At 39.4% G+C, this 21,431-nt stretch overlaps 1 protein-coding gene across 3 annotated transcripts in view; it reads left to right on the plus strand.

Moving 5' to 3' along the window:
- Positions 1-21,431, plus strand: part of PRKN (parkin RBR E3 ubiquitin protein ligase) — a 1,257,866-nt gene that overhangs the window by 439,617 nt on the left and 796,818 nt on the right. The gene's annotated exons all lie outside the window — the stretch shown is intronic.

Genomic DNA, 21,431 nt, shown 5'->3' on the forward strand with positions numbered 1-21,431 from the left:
AATCTGAATTTTTTTTTCTTCAAAGGTTTAATGTTGCTATCAGTATTAAATGTTTCAGGCTTGCTAAAACTGAGCTTCTGTGTTGTAGTGAAATGTAAGTTGCAGGCCAGTATCCAGTCTAGGGCTGCTGGTGGTGATTTATCCTCAGACTGTTGATCCTATAGAACTAAAATAAAATGCCCACCCTCAAATCCAGAACATCTTTCTCAGTAAACCTCTCCTTCCAAAATTTAAGTATGTTCTCCCTCCATAATACCCTTCAATTTGCATTTACAGTTTTTTCTGGTTAAATATGCTATTTTAAATTTATTAATTTAATTTTGTGAAATCAGAGATTCATTCAAAATGTCTCAGATTCTAACTGCTTAGAGAATATCCTTAATTTACACAGAATAAAGCCTAACTGTGTTATGAAAATGTAATTATGTAATGGTAATAGAAAATTAATTCTTTAACTGATATGTTGTAGTAATGTTTTTTAAAAATCATTTGAATTTTTATATTGCTTATATTTATATTAACTTAAACATTTTCATTAATTTTAAAATTCATCTACATTATGATTAGATATTCTCACTTCCTTCCAAAAATAATTTCTAAATGAGTGAGTGAAAAATCCCTTTGATTCCTACACTGCTGAGTGGTCACACATTCAAATACTGCTTTTTAAAAAATAGATGGTCATTATTATGAGTAATGATGCATTACTTTTATTACATATGTGAATTGAGAATTAAACATTAAGACCAACCAAAAGTTAATTCTTGAAAAAGAAGAAACAAGCAAGCGAACACACAAACAAAACATGAAGGCTCACCAGAGTTTACTATTTAAAAACAAACAAACAAGAAAAACTATTGCAGATCTTGTAAGAAATAGGTGATGTTCTCCTGGGCTGTCTATGATGAATGACAATAATTTGTTATAATGTTCATTTTAACAATTGTGTAAATAGTCTATTGAATTCTGTCCCAAATTGTTAATGTTACAGGCAGAGTCTTGTTGTTGAAGCATGCAGGCATAGGAAAAACAGAATTTTAAATCATGGAGAAACTATTTTATGAGGAAATATTATGTAGCTGTCTTTTATACTGGCATAGCAAGTTCAGCATATTTTTTAAAAAAAAACTTCTGCATAGGAGCTTGAGGTGAGAAATTGTCACACGGTCTCTGGGTTCTTCATTTATTCACCAAATGTGCATTTAGTGAGCTGTGCCGTGGGGACACAGCCATGAGCAGGATGGACAGCTTTCTGCCCTCATGGGGCTATATTCTCAGAATGCAAGCCTTCAGGACCTCAGAGATCAAGAAATGAGGACAGTCATTGTTGACAGTCATCCAGAGCTTAGTAGTCAGTGCAAAGCCAAGCCTCAGACCAAGATCTGCTGATATGTCAGTCAAGTGCCCTCTCTCTTCGCAACACCTGCCTTTTTGCTTCATATCAGTATAATCAGATAGAGCAATATTTCATTTTGTGTATCAAGGAAAATGTCAGCCAAGTCAACTACTCTGAAAGTTATATTAATTCCTAGTTTTGTAAAAATGTTAAGGTATTTCATTCGCTCAGTATACACTTAATGAGATCCTGCCATTTGTCACCTATGTGTTTAGGCCCTGGACATAAAAGGATGAGTAAGACTTATTACAGTCATCGAGGAGAGTGGTATTTAGGAGAGGAGTCAGACATGGGACAAGGCCTATAAGATATGGGTTAGAAATCAATACGGAGAACAGTGGGTCATGAGAGGAAGGAAGAGCCATTTCTAAAAATTAAAAAAACAGTATCTAAAATGCTATTGCTGTCTATTATACTCAGAAATTTTCTTATTGAAGAAGTTGGGCTGTACGATCAGGTTTACTTAATCTAGTAGGTATCAATCCTAACCACTGTTCAGATTTATTCTTTTTCTTTAAAGCAGTGTCTTCTCATTTTCCAGATGACTTTACAGTTCCTTTTCATCACAGGGGAAAAAAATATGCCTACATTCCCAAGACAACTCAGCATTTTCAGCAATCATTTTGTGTAGCCAGTAGTTGATTTTTAGATTAGTTAGTATCTATTTCCCAAGTTAATCCCAGTTGTTCTTCTGTTTTAAATTCTCCTGTGCGTGTTTTCTGAAGTTAAGTACATTAGCTACATCTACTGGCAAATTGGCTATGGTGGATTAATAGGGTTATTTTAGTCTGTAACCAATGCACATTTATTAAGCATCTACTGTGTGTAAGGCGTTAGGGCAGACCCCATGGAGTGTGCGAGTGTGGGGCCCATGAGTCCTGCTCCCTGGAAGCTCACAGTGCTCAGGAGAGTATGGAGAGATGGGCACCTGCTCCGCAGGGTGTCGGGTTCTCCAAGTCTCTCCAGCTCCATTGGTGTAAAGCTGTTTTGCAAAATAAAGCCACATGAACTTTTCTTTTTTTTTTTTTTCAAAATATGAGAGACAAGAGAGATGAAAGAAGATGTTCGCATCTCTCAGCTTTAAAAGAGAGCACAATAACACACAGGTAGGCCTGACTTTCCCAAGTTCAGCAGGCCTCCCGCATAGAGCAGAAGGACTTTAGACCATCACCACCACTCTGGGCAACTGGTCAGTGTGCTTTTTCATAGCAGTAGGCCAGGAACTAGTACTGGCTCCATATGAGACTGTCAAAGCGCCTCAGAGAAGGGTGGCTCGTGTCCTGGGTGTTACAGTGATAGTTTCTTTCGCTCATTTCTTGCCAGGGGCACATAATACCAGAGGAGACGCTTAGGGTAGGTCTGTGCCCAGGACGAGGATGCCATGTCCAGGTCCCAAGTCCTCCTCCCCTCATAGATTCCTGCGGAAGCCCTGAGCCCCTCCCTATTACTGCCTCCTGTTAGCTTCTTTCTTCTAGTAGGGAAAGTGCAAATGAGAGCTCGGGTTAAATGTGTCCTTTCCCACATGGATGCAAATATATTAAAATTTGATTTCAAACTCCATGATCCAGATATATATAGTTCAACTTGGGCTCAGCTTAAACCTTACTAGTAAAAAAGTATATATAATAGGAAATCAGAAAAGGGAAAAATGATTCAGTTCCAGCTGGATATGGAAATGCTTATATAGGAGGCCATCAACATGAAGCTGATTATAGTGATTGAGAGCAGATGCTGGAGCACAACAGCCTGAGTTCAAATCGTGCTCTGCACTGTGAACTTGGGCAAACTAGGCTCTGGGCCTCCATTCCCTATCCTTTGAGGAGGGGATAAGAAATTTATCTTATAAATAAATGGTGATATTTATTCCATACCATTGTTAGTGCATGAGATATTTCTAAAATGACTAGAACAGTTCTTATGTAATCTGAGCCTGGCATTGAAGAATAGATCGATTTTATAAGTAGAGATCCAGAAATGACGTCTCACTGAAAATGAGCAGCACATAGCAAAAATACACAAAGGCAAAAGAATGTAGTGTATTTGTAGACTGGGAATAAGTTTGTGCTCTTGGAGTGGGGTGTGTGTGTGTGTGTGTGTGTGTGTGTGTGTGTGTGTATCTGCTTGAGGCAAACCAGTATCCACAATTGTGTGGATGTTGACAGATTTAATGATACCTTGATTTAATTTAGCTAAATACCAACTTGTAGGACACAGATACATTGCCTATCCCAATTTCTCTATTTTTTTCTGAACATTAGTGCTACTACTACCACTAGTGCTACTAGCAGTGCTACTATTACTAACTGCCTTGACTGAGCTCTTATTACATGCCAGGCATGTGCGAAGAGTATTACTTAATCACATTGAATTCTTAGAGTGATCTTTTATTTTGATTTCCACTTACATGTATGAAACCGATGCAGGAAGGCTAAGTGAACAGCTCACCACTATTAGTCTGTTGTGCTGTGTAACAAATGACCACACTTAGTGGCTTCAAACAGCACCCATTTATGCTCTCACAGTTTTCCGTAGGCCAGGTATCTGGGCCTGATTTAGCTGCTCCTCTGCCCAGGGTCTTGCTGGCTGCAATCAAGGTGTTCTTTTCTGGAGTCTGGATCCTTTCCAGGCTCTCGTGGTTGTTGGCATAATTCAGGCTTTGCAGCTGTAGGATGAGGTTCCTTCTCTTTTGCTGGCAGTTGATCTGGGCTTCCTAGTGGCCACGGCCCTCTCATGGGTGCTCTCACCACAGGCAGGTCACTTCTTCAGACAGCAGGAGACTCTCCTTCATCTCTTCTTCCAGAGAAGACCTGGGTCATGTTTAAGGGAGTCAGCTGATTAGGTCAGGCTTATACAGGCTGTTTCCTTTTTGATTAACTCGGAATCTATGGATGTGGACACACTGTACATCTGCAAAATCCCTTCCCCTTTGCCATATAATGAGCTCCAATAATGGAAGCAACATCTGATTCTTTTCACAGTTTCCACCCACACTCCAGGGGAGATGATTATACAGGACATATATACCAGGGGTTGGAACCTTGGGGACCATCGTAGAATTCTGCTTCCCAAATTGTCCAAGGTTATAAAACTAAAAGTCTCTTTGACTCTGAAACATCCCTGTAAAATCTACTCTTATCTTTACTAGCTTGTGTATCTCATCCTCAAACACAACACATTAGCACAGAGTTAGACTATGTGTAATTGAGTCAGTGTCTGAATTCTCTGTACCTTTAACAATATGTTGATTCTTTTGAAAATGCCTTCTTTTTAGGAATTATGTCATTTTCAAGCTGAAATCTCAAAATGATAAAGCAAACTACCTGTCATCTTACAATTTCCCCTTAATTTGCATTTGTTAAAATGGCTTTCAGACTTTTTTTCTTTAGGTTCACCTGAATATTTACCTTTCAAAACCAGTGTAGAAATATCTTGGCCTTTCCCCTCTTCTATCCTATTAGTATTGTATTGTAAGCTTCATATATTTTTGAATCATCATATTTTTAGTAATGAAATAATGCCAGTCAAGCATACTCTATGTCAGTTATGATTTGTGAGACTAAGATATTTAACTGAAAAATTTTGAGCAGTTTTGCAAAGCCCTGGCCAGGCCACTGTGTTGTCACACTAATGGCACTTTGTGCCATGGTCCACATTCAGTTTTCATTGCCACTTCAAATTTGAGTACATCCAGAACTATTGAGTCAGGTGCGCTTATTTGAAAAGTTCGATGGCTTTGGTTTAAGATAGCAGTCAAAGTCAGAAACCAAGGCTTCAGGAAGGTCTTATCATCTTTTGTAGTTCAACAGATTTCATTCATCAGCCAAGTGACTGTTAAAGAAATACACAGATACAAACTGGTAGTCAAACTAAAGAAGGTCTATTTCATTTTGCTGCCAATATCCTCAACTAAGAGTAAATGCAGGCTACTCAGCTGGGCACTGGGGATGATGAAGAAGAAAGGAAAGAATCCCTTACACGCTGCACAAATAAACACCTCGCAGGGAAACATAGGCAGATTATACATTATTCATGTATTAGATTCTTTGAAAAGAAAGTAGGCCAACAGGACTAAATCTCTCACACCAACATGTACTGACATAAGGGGGGAAGATTTTCAAATTGGTTAGGTTACCATTCCCTTCTCTATTTACTCATTTAACTCCTTGGAAATAAGCATTAATGAGAGGATGAGACAGTTAACCAAAACCACACAGGATCATTTAGGAGCAGATGCTATCTATACATATATTCACAACACATCCCATTTCAAGACAAGGGTGAAACAAGGCATGAGCTTTTACTGCGGACAGTACGTGCCTGTTTCTGATCCTTTTGTGACAAGCCCCCACCCAGGCCAGTGCCTTGGAACAGACTGAGGTATTTGGTGAGTGTTGCCTTTTGAATTATTCTCCCCTAAGGACTGTCTATTCTTTCCCTGCCTTGCTATAAGTGGCCCATCTGGGACCTGCAAGACTCTTTTTCTCTGTTGCAGGCCTCATTGTAGTTGAATCTTGAATTTTACCTTTGACTGATTTCCTCACTCTTTTGGTTTTATGCAGAGATTTTTTTTTCTCCATTCGTTCTGGCCTAGCTGGACTCATTCCTGACCATTATCACTCAGGAGAATTGGAAATACATGCCAGACATTAAATATTTTCTTTCATTTATTGCTCTCAGCCATCATTTGAGGCATTTTTTTTTTTGCTGTGATTAATTTTTAATTTAATTTTTATTTTATGTTAGCGTATAGTTGATTTAAAATATTGTGTTACTACCAACTGTAAAATAGATAGCTAGTGGGAAGCTGCTGTATAACAAAGGGAGATCAACTCGATGATGGGTGATGCTTTAGAGGGCCAGGACAGGGAGGGTGAGAGGGAGTTGTGGGGGGGAGGGGAAATGGGGATATATGTATAAATACAGCTGATTCACTTTGGTGTACCTCAAAAACTGGTACAAGAGTGTAAAGCAATTATATTCCAATAAAGAGCTTAAAAAATAAATAAAACACAAATAAAATATTATGTTAGTTTCAGGTGTACAGCCAAGTGATTCAGTTATACATATACATATATCCATTATTTTTCAGATTCTTTTTTCCCTTATAGGTTATTACAGAGTGTTGAGTAGAGCTCCCTGTGCTGTGCAGTGGGTCCTTGTTGATTATCTGTTTTATATACAGTAGTGTGTGTACGTTAATCCCGAACTCCTAATTTATCCCTCCCCCCACCTTTCCCCTTTGGTAACCATAAGTTTGTTTTCGAAGTCTGTGAATCTGTTTCTGTCTTGTAAATAAGTTCATTTGTATCATTTTTTAGATTATTTTTTTAGATTATTATTTGCAGCAACATGGATGGATCTAGAGATTATCATACTAAGCGAATAAGTCAGAGAAAAACAAATATCATATGATATCACTTATATGTGGAATCTAAAAAAATGATACAACTGAGGCATATATTGTTATCCCCATTTTATAGATAAAGGTATTGAGGCTCAGAAAGTTTTAAATACTTGTCTTAAATCATAAAGCTGTTAATAACCTACCCAGTATTTGAATCCAGTTATTCCTGAATCCAACATTATGTTAAATGCAACCCCCTACCCCACTTCTAGTTTTTAACATTAATTTTATGTTCTTAGAGAGGCTAACTTTCAAGTATCAAATCTAATTTCAAAAGGCTGAAGAGTTCTATGGCCAAAAGAGCAAGGGCACTTGAGTCATATTGAGTTGGGTTTAAATCCCACAAATGACATTTATAAAGTCACACGACTCTGGGCAAACTACATTTGTTTCACCTGTAAAACCCATGAAATAGATGTATAAAGTTCTCAGGAATCTTCAGCAGCATCTAACATCAGGCAGGCACAATAGTAGACACTCAGTGAATGGTATCTGATAGTAATGGAAGATGCCATGAAAATTATTAGATAATATAAGCTAAAGAACATAGGAATATTCTACTCTCATAGCTTTGTTATAAGCCAGGATCTCAAAGTCATACAACTGAGAAGAGCTGTTTATAATTAATGTTCATGCAAAGAAGAATCAGTTATAAAACAGTGACCATAATGGTGTGTATTTCTTGCAGGTCAATGACATTTACTGCTGTTTTCATGTCACACCCCCAATCCAGGCATCATGTAATCTCTAAAATGTAATTACTTCTGGATCAGAGAATCAAAGCAGGGAAATACTAGCAACCTAAATAAAAGTGGCTTAATTGTAGATCTTCATTTGTGAAATGGAGTAAAAAAGACTATCTCTGTAAAGTGTGCTTTTTCTCTCCTTGAAATGGGGGACAGTTGAATAATGCACGTTTTTCTTATCTTTATTTTCAAACTTGAATGCATTTTTGTATCCAGTATTGCCTTTTCTTGTTCATTCTGAATGAAAATTATCCCTGACAGAAGCAAGACACATATCTACACAAAGATCCATTTGGCCAGATTTTGCAACATGCAGTTCAATTTAGAAATGAAATAAAAGCAGTAATGAACAGTGGAGGAAACTGAAGAGCTAAGAAGTGAATGGCTTGTCAATTTTTTATTATTTTTACTAAACAGTGTGGTTGTTGCTTATACAGTTCTTAGATGAAGTATTTTACAGATCTCTGAGTCTGCTACGTTTTAGTAGGTTTTATGGACAAGTTTCTATAAAGATAAGCTGAGTCTTTCACTGATTTTTACAGAAGGGTTGTCTGAATAGAGAAGCATATGTGCTGGCAGCAGGGAGACAGACAAGAGATAAGAAGATAACCTTTCTTTAAATCACTGCCTGGCATGAGCAAAAACGGAGGACTCTGCCTGCCGCACCAGGTCCCCCCATGGGGCCGTTGTCCTTAGGGTCTCAGCACCAACTCAGTGGGACCCCATGCAGCAGGGCACTTTCTCTTCCTGGAATGACTGTTTCTCTCCACTCAGCTGACATCTGAATCTCATGAATGTTTCTGTGAATGGTTTCCATACCTTGTTTTGCAACAGAACTACCCAGTGAGCTTCGAAATAATAACCAACTAAAACTGAATAACCAGTTTCCAAGCCCCAACCCCAGATATGTGGATTTGCAAGGAAGCGCTCCAGAGCAAGCTCAGCCTGTGGCCCTGCTGCAGCCCTCCCCAGGGCTCTTGACCGCCACCCACTCCACTGGCCCTCCCTGTGCCTCATGCCCTGGACCACAGGACAGAGAAACGGGTCCCAACAGCCTCCTGACTTGGGTGACTCTGTGTTCAACGGCCCCTTTCAGCAGGAGGACCCAGCAAGTCCTACTCAGGACCTCCCACCCCCTGTTTAGCGAGCTCCAGTCACCCCGGCCTTCTGTTCCTGTGGGATCCCCACGTGCCACCTAGCTTCATGCCCCCACTGGGGATGGGCTTCCCCAGTGCGGTGTCTACATCAGGGAGTGAAGGGCGCGGCTCTGTGTTCTGGAAGGCACCTCCAGCCATGGTCCTGCTGCCCTCTAGGAAGGCTTTAAAGGATTCTGCAAAGGTCATGGACTGCAGTCCTTTGTCTGGGAGCTGTGGCTATGGGCACCGCAGGTCACCCCCAGATGGGATACTGGATTTGAGTTGTGTGGGTGGTGTTTGCACTTCAGCTGTACACGGAACCACTGTTTCTTCTGCCAAGAGGGTGTGCTGGATTTGCATCCTACATTCCTCTGTCTCCTTCCTGAGTGCACATTTTCATACCATGATAGTACTTTTTTTTAGGCTAAAAGTAATTCTCTTCTCCATGGAAATGTAGATACTTCTCTAACTGATGTGTTATACTTATTGATAGTCTTTTTTTTAAGTTAGGGGACCAAGTCTGAGAAATCACAGCATGTGAAGTAAGGAGATGAAAGGAGAATACATTGCTGTGTGTGTTTGTTTTCCTGCAGCCCCTCACCTCCTGCACACAAAGGCTGTAGGAAGGGGGAGAGGGAACAATGGAAACACGAGACGAGCTGAAAGGGGAACTAATGACAGGCCCTGGGCCTTGGTTTGTGCACCACGTGGGGCCCCTGTCAAGACATAATAGCCCACTTGTATTACAGTAGTGAAAACAGAGCACGGATATTGCGTAAAAATATTCCAAGAGGTCACAAGATTGAGAATGGTATTCTTTGAAACTGTGCATGTTCTCTTTTAATTTCGTGTTTATTTTCCATGGCTCTCTGACTATTCGTGTATGTGCTTTTTCTTCTAGACAATCCTCTTTGTCATTCTTTTCCTCTACAGCTTCCTCTCTGCTACCATTTTTGCCTGTGTAAATGTTTATGATGTTTCAGTTTTTATTTTCTTCCTGCCACATCCTTGGCCTTTCTCCTCTTAGAGGCTAAAGGGAAATCTATCTATCTATCTATATCTATCTGTCTGTCTGTCTATCTATCTATCTATCTATCTATCTATCTATCTATCTATCAATCATCTATCATCATCTATCTATCATCTATCTATCTATCTATGTATCTATCTATCATCTAACTGTCTTTCTGTCTAGTTCAGGCTTCCCCAGGTATAATTCTAGGTCATGATTATTACTGCAATTCAAATTTAACCTAATAAGTTTTTTTTTAATCATTGAAGCATTAATTTCCTCCAAAGCCCTTATTGTATCCCCCAGAATGGTCTTCTCAAAGTTGAAATACATAACCAAGAGAAGAGCTTTATTTTTAAGTAAGATTTTGCTGACTCTTACAGTTATGGTTTTGCATCCTGGGCTCGTCATTCAGTAAAGACCAGCTCGATGTGTAAGCGAGTGTATTCATCAGGCTTTTCTGCCTGCTTTTTTAACAGAAGGACTTCAAAGCTAAAGGGTGACTACAGAGCTTCAGAGAGACTGTTTACAAGATTATAACCAGATGACATCCAAACCACCAGGTGGTTTGGACAGGTGATCAAACCACGGGTCATCGCCTGAAAAGGCAGGCAAACTGGGTGTAAAAAGGACTGTTCTGAAATGAGATTCTTCAGTCAGTTTGCAAAGTCTGGTTAGCAAATGGGCAGACCTTTCAGGCAAGGACAGTGCACCCTGCAAATGGTGACTACAACCATTGGGAAGAGGCCATTCTGTCCATTTGGAGTCCAGAAGGGCTAGTTCATTGTCCTCCGTGCTTTTCAGCCTTACTCACATATTCAGTGACGGCCATCAAAGGCATCATCCTCAAATCTGAAGCCTATTATGTTTAGAATAAACAACTTGAATAGTCTTACAACTATTAAAAATAAGATTCTGTTTTCTTTAGGGTGACACACACATGGCATTTGTAATGTGGCCTTCCCTACATGATGCAGTGAAATGAAGATTTATAACCAACTTATATTTAATCTTTTGACAACATTCATTTAGCACTGCCAAATAATAGAAGCTGAGAAATATTTTGTTTTTGAATCCTGACATTGTAAAAACAGTTATCAACCTGCATGTCATTTTAGTGGGTCTGGAAGAATATTCCTCCTTGTGTTGTCATAGAGATTAAGTTACTTTAGGGTCAGTATATTGTGATGTTCTCTTCTGCAAGCTAAAAGACTTTCTCCTACCACAGTGTTGGTTTCAAGTCTAGTTGCTTGACTTCCTCCACATACTTGCCACTATTTATTCACTGACACAGGAAGAAGGCAGTGAAATGTAGTATCCACCCTCAAAATTTTAAAGTGCAATAAGGTTGATAAAAAATATCTATGGAATATGGTGGGATAGAAAGTGATTTAAGTATCCAGAGAAAAATGTAAATAAACTGTAATGGGAATGTAGGGGCAGAAGATTTACATTTGATGGATGAATCACTAAGACTTCGTGGAGGAGGTGGTGGTACATCTGGGCCCCAGAAGACTGGGGGGAGAGGAGAATTATGGCATGTAGAAATAGAGAAACATTATGCATTTTTAGATATTGTTAGGGGCAAGGGGGAAGAAGTAGAGGTGAATATTTATTGTGTACTTGTTCAGAGATGGCCCCTGTTAAGACTTTTACAATCTTCTCTTTCCCTAAAAATAAGAAGGTGTTAAAGTACAGTTTACAAAAGGTAATATCGTGACTCTCCATCAAATATAAAATGAACACATATTAAAGATTTTATTTAATTCATTAATTAATGAGGGACATAATACAGTATTATAACCAGTTCAAAGAGCACTTTAGAAATTAAGGATCCATCTATTTTCCTATCTATGTGTCTATAGAAATGTCCAACAAACCATGTGTATTTGAGGTTATCTGTTTCTCAGAACAGAAATTATTTGCATATCTACTGGACAAAAATCCATCAATGACAAGTAACTTCACTAAGTCTGGGACCTTCAATAAATATGAAACAATGAATGCATCCCCCATGTGGCTACAACTGGCTATTTACATTTAAGCAAATAAATGTATAGAACATTTTAAAAATTGGCATCTCAGTTGCACCAGCCACACTTCCTGTACTCAGTCGCCGCATGTGGGCAGCAGCACAGATTGAACATTTCCAACATTGCAGAAGGTTCTATTGTACAGCGCTGTTCTAGAGAGTCTTTGGATGGCTTTTGTCCCCATGATATCATAAGGACTTGCTGCCTACATTTTTTGCCTTATTTTGAAGTTTCAGATAACTATTCTGATAGAGGTGGGAAAGGGTGTGTCTTGTGAGGGCCCAGTTTAGCTTGCAGTAGAGAGGAGTAGGGGAAGGTAAGGATAAAATGGTCACTTTCATGCAAATGATGGAGGAGCTAAATTTATTAAGCAGATGTGTTTGAATCTCATCCAAGAGGCAATGAGGAGACATTTAAGAAGAATATGATCGAAGATTTACTTTAGGAAAATTAATATGAAAGCAATTTGGAGATAAGTTATGGAGAGTATACAGGCAGGATGACCTGCTAGGAAATTACTTGAGTCCAGAGGAGAAGAGGGGAAAGAAAGGAGAGGGAAACTCACAGGGACTGTAGATGACACATCTGCGTTTAGAAACACCTGATGTACTGTTATTACCTGGTGCACATGAAGACATTGTGTATTTACCTATATGTCAGAAAATAAATTGTTTCTAACATGTGAGTAACTATTTTAGAAAATGTTGGTACCAGAGAATCATATAAAAAGTCTCAAGGAGTTGGTTTAACAATCGCATGAGTGAAACTGGTGCTGCTTTAAAAAGATTTTTTTCTGTGTTTATGATTCTTGAGGAAATTTCATTTATAATAATAGAATGAAAACGCTAAATAAGTTTTTATCACATAATTTTCTTAAGTATTTCTAATATATAGAATTAATTGTAACTCAAGATGTTCATCTAATTTGCAGCTGTTGGCATGCATATGTAAATTAGGGATTGAGGGCTTTTGTACAGAAGGGAGAAATGACGATGAAGTTCACAGTTGTTTAGAGGTAGAGGGAGGGGCACGCACTGATGTGGGCGAGTCTGCCGTCAGTGACCAGATCGGGGGAGGAGAAGAGCCCGAAAACTAAACATTTAAGGGAAGTGGAAAGATTTCAGCAGGCAGATTAATATGCTTCTCTTGTGTCCCTCCTATGAACCAGTCACTAGGCTAAGTACTATTGATTCCCTAGTGCCTGGCCAAGCTCTAAGACATAAAGGTGGGAAAGGTAGGGTCCTCATCCTTGGAAAACTGGATTCCACAAGCAAGTAGACATGTACTTAACATAAACCTCATTACAAACGTACAGGCCAAATGAACCAAGTGCTGAAGCTGTAAGGAATGGACACTCACTCTGCCTGTTGCCGGGGGAAGGCAAGGCAAGGCTTCTCAAGAACTTGGGAACATTTGACCCTTGACACAGACTTTAAAGGTGACTGGGCGTTCCTCCTGAAAGGAATTGGTCCCAGGCCAGAAGCAGGTGTGGAGGCCTGAGGATGCCAGGTGTGTAAATCACAAATGTTTTTTGGTTTTGATACTACATAGGCCAGTGTAATTGAGTTTGGTAGCTTGGCTGGGAAGAAAATCATGAGGGGCTGTGATAAAGAGTTTCAGCTATGAATAGCAATTTTTTTTTTTGTGGTTATTTTTAGTGCCTAAATAAAGTACATATTCTAGTTCTGTCACTTTTTATAATGATTAGTAATTTTAAATACTTCTATAGAAAATAATAGAAATATATTTTGCAGTAAGATACAAAGTGTAAATGAATTTGTTACAAAGATAGAACCGATACTTTAATAAAAAGTCCCTTGCCGGACGTTCTTTGGCCTCCAGCCTGGAGGCACATCTTCAGCCTCCAGTGTGAAAATGCCGCTCTGGGTGAACGAAAGCCAGGACCAGCCTTTGCTTTGTTCTGTTTACGTAGGTGGCACAATGTGTCTTTAAAGAGAATTCTCTTACCAGTTTGGAAGTTTCTCGCTCGGGAAGAGAGGAAGGTAGAGGAAGGGAGGATTCTTGGGAGGCTCTTGGATGCTAAAAAGGGCCTAAGTCAGCACGGGACCCTTGGAAAGAGGTGGGAGAAGAAACCTGGAAGCGTTTCTGAAGTCGCCTCCTGAGATTTAGTGGGGGGTTGGAAGGCACGGCTGAGAGGCGGCAAACCAGGTCTCTGACTTGGCTGTCTAGGGGAACCGAGATTCTGTGCATCAAGCCAGCTGACACCTAGGATCCCCGAGGTACCAAGGTTCCAGACAACAAGGCTGAAACACAGTGTGAACAGAGCTGGAAGCCACAGACTCTGCGCGCTCAGTTGTCTGCACCCCTGAGCTTTCCTTCTCTTAGTTAACGGACGGTTTGTGTCATGCACACCCTTTTTCAGGGGTTTCTGAGGTTTCTCCTCATGATGTCCGTGAGGTGTGTGTGTGCTGTGATGGCTGAGACCTGAGGGCAGCTCTCATTGGAGGTGCGGGGGGCTGTCTGGGCGGGGTGATGCTCAGCAGCACTGACCGGGCAGGTGTCTTCCTCTGTCTTCCGAGGATGTGCGCGTAGATGCACGTGGACAGGACGCAGAATCGTGGGCGTGTGCAGCTGGACCATTTCAGGAACTGAAAATCAAAAAGCTTTCGAGATAACAGCCTCTGTATCAGAAGTGCATATTCTTATCCCCCCTCTTTGGGTTTATTCTTCACTCTTCTCAGAATACTAGGAGTCTTCCCTGCTGTTTACACACTTGTCAGATACCCCTTAAGGTCTGTGAGAACCCACGTAAGAGTTATTCCTAGATTATAAAACCGTTAAGGTGAAGGCTGTCTTGGCTATGGCCTATGATTTTCTCACATGTGACTAGAATGTCAAGCACATAGTGATATTTTTGTTTTTTATTTGTCATTAATGTCATCGATAGAAAGAATCTTGATAGATTCGTAATACTCGTTGTTTCCTTATAACCTACATTCTGCTTCCTTTTCACAATTCTTCCCCCCCCGCCCCGCCCCACAAGCAACGTGGCTTCTTAGGCAGACAAGATTTAAATAAGCTTAGAAAGCTAGATCTTTCCTAGGAAATTATACATTGATTTCTTCATTTTCTCTATTGATGGCTAGTAAGTAATTTTTTTTTCTCTTCTAAATTTCCCTAAATGTAGCTTTTCTTTTACAGAGGTGGTGAGAAGCACGGGCTGGCTCCTGTAGCATTCTGAGAGCAAGATTTTCTTCTTCTCTGGGATGAGGCAATGTCAGAAGGCAGCAGACACATTCCTGTAGCCTGTGGCACAAGCCCAATGAGCTCCTGTGCTTTAACAATATAACGATAGTGAGTTAACCTTAGTTAAACTAATCTCACTAGCTTCTCAAATATTTGATCAATGAAGAGCAGTAGTATCTCCATGGAGGACACTATTCTAGGTCGAAAGTGGGGGTGGTACATAAACCCTGCCCTTAGGGGCTTAGGATCTGATGTAAACATATGAAGCCACTACAGGCGATGAGGTGCTTCCGTGTGATACAAACAGGAAGCTCATAGGAGAGAGGTGGCCCCTGCGCTGGGCCATGCCACTAGGACTTAGATGGGTCCTCAGGGGCCTTTTGAGTTGGGAACTTGTGAAGGTGACCGTTGTGGGCCTAGGGTCCTGGAGCAACTGGGAAGAGTGCTTTGGCCAGAGTGATTCTGATGTGTACTTTCAGAAGCATACATAACGCATAGCATGATCAGCCTTGATTAAGAGAAGACAATAATCCTGTATTCTCTTCTCAGCATGATGACATCATCTTTCATTTCTAACTAATCACCATGTCCCTGAAGAAAACTAATTTTTTCTGATATTTTAAGGAGTAGTAGAGACTTTATGAATCTCCATTACCACCAAAGACTTTTTGAAATCAATCCTGGGAAAGATCAGATTTATTAACATTATGTACTTTGCCTTATCATTTGATACAGGCAAAATAGGGTATGTAAGACATTGGAATTTGTAAGAGTATATTTAATAGTAATAGTGACGATTGGAAATACTATAGTTAAATGAAATATTTATATCTAACTGCCGATATTGGCTACTGTAAATGAAATAAGATCAAGAATGTGGGAGGGGGAGGGTCACACCTGGCTTGTTATTCTCTGATGCCATTTCTCTGGGTGTTCATTTTCTTTATAGGTTTCACTAACACTTAGAACATTTAAATAAGGAGGTTTTAAAATCATTTTTAAAATATCAAGAAAGGTATCACATCTATAAAAATAAATAAGAAATTCTATTGACACTAATGTTATGCCATAGATTACCATTTCTTGGTATAACTTACAATTTTAGAACATGTGCTACCTCTTAAAAATGAGATTTACCTTTCTTTATTGATAATTGCTATATCTGCATATTCTTGCTGAACGCCAGTGCTGTAAAACATTAATGGAAATTTCCGTGAAACCTTTAGTGCTGATTGAAGGAGGGAAGTGGGGTGGGGAGATTGATGCTGAAGCAGTTAGTGATTGCGGGCAACCATCCTTAATTGCCAACCTGTGTTCGAGTGCCACTTGGACAGCCATCGAATCAATCCCCCACAGTATTTAGTAATAATCAGCACCCTATCAAGGTTATTATCACGTGGTCGAGGGGAAAGAATAGGCTTTGTAATCAGGAAGACTTATATTCAAACGTCTGACTACCGCATGGCTGCCTTGGGGATGGCACTCCACCTCCTTGAGCTTGTGTTTCCTCATTTATGAAGTGGTGATGATCGTGCTTATTTTTCAGAGAAGAATAAGCACCAGTGTGAGCAAGTCTGCCACTAAAACGAAATTTTGGAATCCATTTTGAATCCCCTTCAGCACCATTTTACACACCACGCAATAAAAAACAGTTCTTATTTTGGAAATAATTTTTTCGAGTGCGTTAGCCAGCTTGAAAATATTATCCACTAGATGGGATCCATATCATCGTTTACTAGTGTCATTCCTAATTTTTCTACAGTCCACCTGTACTGCTTACATAACCGCAGTGACTCATGGAAAGACTTGTGGCTCTAGGAAATTTAAATCAACTCAAGGGCTTTCCATTACGGCTTATATTCCATAATATTAGTAAATGTTTCATTGTAAAGGACTTGGTTGGTTTTGAAGCAATTTTAAAAAGAATTAGACCTCAGATATCTCTAAAAATTTAGAGGTAGGTTTAAGATGGAAATAGTGTGTAAGAATCAACATTTATAAAAGCAGGAAAACGGTCACCTGAGGAAGCAGAAGGATGAAGTGCTCTCAGGTATGAGTACCTGGGAAAAAGTCAAGTTCCATATTTTTTTGACAGCAAATAAGAATAGCTAACACGTATCAGATACCGGGCTGAGTGCTTCACCTGTGTTATCCTTTGAAAAATTCTCACAGAACCCTGTGAGTTAGGTACTGTTATCATCTCCATCTTGCAGGTAAGAAAACAGCATTGAGGGTCAATTGATTTGCTGAAGGTGACGAGGCAAGGCTTGGGCCGGACCTAGATGGACACATCCTGGACTACAGAGATTACATTCTGAGGAAACTGTACACAGTCGTCTGCAGCATCAGTAGTTCCTTCCATCTAAATTTGAGTTGTGGACATTCACTCAGCACTTTGAAGAGCAGAGACTTTCTGGGCACCCACCTTAACCAGCCCCTGCTGGAGTTCATTTCTGGGAAGAATGAGTGACTGCGTTGGCTTCAAACCTGGTTATTTATTTAAACCTATTCCTTAAATTATGCTTCACTCTACATTTTTGTCTTGGCAATGGAAGTTTGGTTATTACTTTTAAAATGAACCATGAAAAAATAAATTGGCAACAACAGCAACAAAACCTAGGCAAAGGCATTGTCTTTAATCAGCAGTTTTTGCCTCACTAGATAGAATTATGTTGCAGTTACATTAATTGAAAGAACTCTAGCACAAAAATTGAGAATTAAGTTATAACTTTAAGGGCAGAGTCTCCTTAGAGATTGCTGAACATGTTTTAAAAGTGTGTACACTGGGTGGATGGTTATATAATTGGAAGTTATTTATAATGCAGCATTACCTTGGTTACTCTACAGGAGGTAAGATGAGGCTTGTTAAAAGCGTGGACTGGTGTAGCTGGATTCAGTGGGGTGTAGTAACCCATTGGATAAGGATTGAAATAAAAGTGTTTATGTGTAATAACTGTCCTCCTTTAAAGTAGTTCTACTTATAAATTTTCAGAATACAAATTTTTTTTCACCAAATATTCAATTATACTAAATTCTATCTAAACTTTTTAAGTATTCTGTTTTTGTTTTACTTTTATTTATCATACTAGTCATTAGTGATCTTAAGATAATATTATTTATTTAAAATGTGATATGCTAGTATTTTGAGGGATGTATGAAATTAATCCAGTAAGTTTGGCTGGTGGAAAGATGTTCTAAATATTTGGTAATCATGGCTATAATTTATAATATTTAATATGAGTTTTGCTCTCATGCTATCTGCTACAACTTTCACATCATTTAAAATATGGGAGAATTTATTGACTTGGCAAACATTTATTGGATGTTTACTAAGTTCAAGGAACTGTCATAGTCATTTGGAACACATGAAACAGGGTGCAGTGTTACATGCAGGGAGGCTGTAACAGTAAGAAAGGTGGGACAGTACATAGTGAATGTGGGTGAAATTCTTTTTCCAGTTTACATTAGATTGGAGTGCACGTGATCTCCATGCAAAGCAGGTTTCATACAGAAGAGGTGATTCCAGGAGGATGCATTGCATGGATTTCACATGGAACTGCCTTCGACTAATTAATTCAATACACATTGTTCAAACTAGAACTAATGGATAGAATCAGGCCACTATAAGGAAAAATGCGTTGTGCAAAGATGAGCTTGCTGGACTTCAGAGGTGGTACTGACTTTGTTACTTTAATATATATTTGTTTTGTTCATGTGTCATATATTCCAGCAAATGTGGTCAAACACAGGCTGAAGGACCACTGTCCCAAAATATAAGAGCAAGAATTCTGGTATACGTTAAGGAAAGAAGATTCTCTGTGCCCCAGTTCCTTATCACAGGATCAAGGTCACTGGTTCAGAAACTCTGGCCACGGGTCTGTTCCTTAGTGGACTTGGAGTCAAACAGAACTGAGGTTACTCCCTAAGCTGCTAGAGGAAGGGGTAAACTGAGGGTACCTGGCAGGTTAGAGCTGATCAATGAAGCTAAGTGGTGCAGACAGCAATAATATCCTCAATATTTAAAATACAAGAACTAAGCTATAATCAGAAGGAGGCAGGAGGGCAGAAGCTGAAAATACTAAGTGTCAGACCAGGCAATGCTGGAGAAGTTGGATGAAGGCTGTGAAAGATGCTTCAGTCCAGGGACTCCTCCTTCTTAGATGCTGGTTTCCTGATGTTAGGACAACTGTTTAAAGGTGACAAGACTAAGCTGGACCCTTTCGTACTCTTAGATGTAATTATTTAGGGAAATAACTTTTATTTTGGGGAAAATCAACGGAAGGATTTTTATAGGAGGTGCCGTTCCAACTGGATCTTGAACATATGGGTCAGATTTTAAAGATGTTGATGGCAGTGGAGATGGGTGGAGGCTGAGCAGTTCCCCGGTTGGTGTAGGGAGGGGGGACGTGCTGGAGGAAGGGGTGGAGAGAAGCCCTGTTCTGCCTCTGACACTACAAGGTACCCATGGCTCCGCTCATCTCTGTCCTGCCTCACAGTGCCTCAAGTTCAAACCTTGCCCCTTCCCCTTCTCTCCAGCCGACATGTTTTCATATTAATACACATAACAGCCGGCTCCTGGACTTCTCAGGGTGACAGAAGAATCTTCTTTAGTATTGTTAACCGAGTGACAAGGCAGGGAGAGAGGAGACAAGACACATAATTGTTACTTATTCTTTTCTGTGCTGTCCAATTTAGTAGTTCCTACCCACATACGGCTATGCTAATATAAATTACTTAAAGCAATCTTTTAAGAAGAGTGGTTTCTTAACAGTTCCTCTCCAGCTTCTCCATAGGCTCTCGTAGCTGATGGCTATTGTATGGGAGAGTGCAGATGGAGCACACTTCCATGGCCACAGAAGGTTCTCACGGCCAGCTTGTTCCACTTAATGTTTTAATAAGCTATGTGATAAAAATAATTTTAAATCTGTTGTCTTCCTTCTGCTTTTTAGTATATTGGTACTGAACATTATTTTACCTAGGTATAAAATATGTTAAATCTCATTCACTTCTCTCCTAGAAAACAAATAATCCCCGTGATTAAACTCTTGATTCTCTGTGACAACCAGTGATGGAAACTTCTGAGGTCAATGAAAAGTTTTCATGAGAATCAGAATGAGTTTTCTTAAGTATTCATTTACCTTATGAAAATGTCTTCAGGCTGTAAGCACATTACCTAAAATACATTAAAAATGGAAACTCTGCATATTATGCTGGTTTTTCAAAAAGCCAGAGCAAATGATATACATTCTTTTTGAATAGGGGCTTTACTTCATATGTGGTGAATATGTTTAATGCTTTTGGTAATTTTTTGGACCAAGAAGACAAGAAAAGAGAATGAGAGAAAAGAAAAGACTTGAGGGAGGATTATGTTAACCAGAAAAAGTGGAAAAGAAAACCTAAAGATAATGATAAAACCATAAAGCTAAGGAAGCTGTATGGATGCTTTGAATGAACATAGTGCCCCGCACTTTAAAAGGGTGTGCACACTAATGTGCCTTTAACTTCCATCCAGGAGAAAAATTGAACGTCTGAATGAAATGAATATGCTTTGTAAAATCATTACATTAGTAGACTAATCCTTCTGGTTCATGATAAAATAATTATCTAAGTTTATCAATGGAGGGGAGAACTTAATTGTAAGCAGGCTCTTCAGTAGGGCGTCGAATAAGTCTGTGGTTATAAACTTTAGCAGTTGGGCTTGCTGTAGGTCAAGCCCTACACAATGGGTTGAATCCTTCCTCCAAATTTTTTTCTGAGAACTACATTTGCATAAGATGCTCCATAAAAGGAAGACTCCAGAAGTCTGATAAAGTTGGGGATGTACTATGCTCTGTACTTCCTGTCTTCAGAGTCTGCAAAGTCCTGCAGCAAGAGCACGTGCTTAACTTGGCATCCCCTAAAACGGTCTGACTAAAGATTCCCTGATATTCTGGCTTGACACCTTTCAACAGCTTTCAAGCCACTGTACTGCTCTGTAAGGTACACTTAAAATATACCTGATCAGTCTATGAATAGAACAGCCGAAATAACCAGATCACTCAAAAAGCTCTATTGCTTTAGATGAAGAAAGTTCTTATTTTTAGGATGTTGGAGGAGTTAGGGGTGAAGTAGCATCATGTCTGCAACTTAATCAAAAATCATTCAACCAAAAAAGTATATATGTGTAGTGTATGTATATATATGTAAATGTATACACACACAAACACACACAGAGGGTGCACTCAAAATTTGGCAAAATGTTCACAGTCAGTGTTTAAAAGGAAGGTTATAATTTGTAAGATTTTTGAAATATTTCTCTAGGTTTGAAAACATATAAAAAGAGGGAAACCTATAACACAAACACAAGCTGCTTTGATTATTTTGGGCAGTGAATGGGTTGCAATATGGAAGAGTTGATTAGGAGAGAAAAAGAATTTTAAGATCCAAACAGAAGTTTAAGAAGGGGAAGATTCATGTTATTGACTGGAGACACTACATCCATAGAGGAAAGTTTTTGG

Source organism: Hippopotamus amphibius, chromosome 6 (assembly GCF_030028045.1).
Source record: "Hippopotamus amphibius kiboko isolate mHipAmp2 chromosome 6, mHipAmp2.hap2, whole genome shotgun sequence".
Taxonomy (NCBI): Eukaryota; Metazoa; Chordata; class Mammalia; order Artiodactyla; family Hippopotamidae; genus Hippopotamus; species Hippopotamus amphibius.